At 51.4% G+C, this 315-nt stretch overlaps 1 protein-coding gene across 1 annotated transcript in view; it reads right to left on the minus strand.

The window, feature by feature from the left end:
- CLSTN2 (calsyntenin 2) overlaps window positions 1-315 on the minus strand; it is a 715806-nt gene that overhangs the window by 21272 nt on the left and 694219 nt on the right. The window lies entirely within an intron of this gene.

The raw sequence follows: 315 nt of genomic DNA on the forward strand, positions 1-315 counted from the left end.
CCACCACCGCCAGCCGCACTCTGCTGGGCATGGCCACCAGAGCCAGAGCTGGAGCTGGAGCCTGCAGCTGGGAATGGGAGGGGACGGGCTATGCTGTTCTAAAGACTGCATAGCCCGCACCCTTGAATAGCCCACACCCACCCATCAAGTTTGTAAAAATGTGTATAGCCTGCGGGATATATACACAAAAATACGGTAGTATCTGGGAACACTACCCTTGTGCCAAATGGACTGCTGAAGTAGCATCCCAAATTCACTTTTAAAAAACACCCCCAAATCCATGTTCTTCCGCAATTAGAATAAAAGGGGGGGTGG

Source organism: Gavialis gangeticus, unplaced genomic scaffold (assembly GCF_001723915.1).
Source record: "Gavialis gangeticus isolate Ggan-Ray unplaced genomic scaffold, GavGan_comp1, whole genome shotgun sequence".
In the NCBI taxonomy this organism is placed as follows: Eukaryota; Metazoa; Chordata; order Crocodylia; family Gavialidae; genus Gavialis; species Gavialis gangeticus.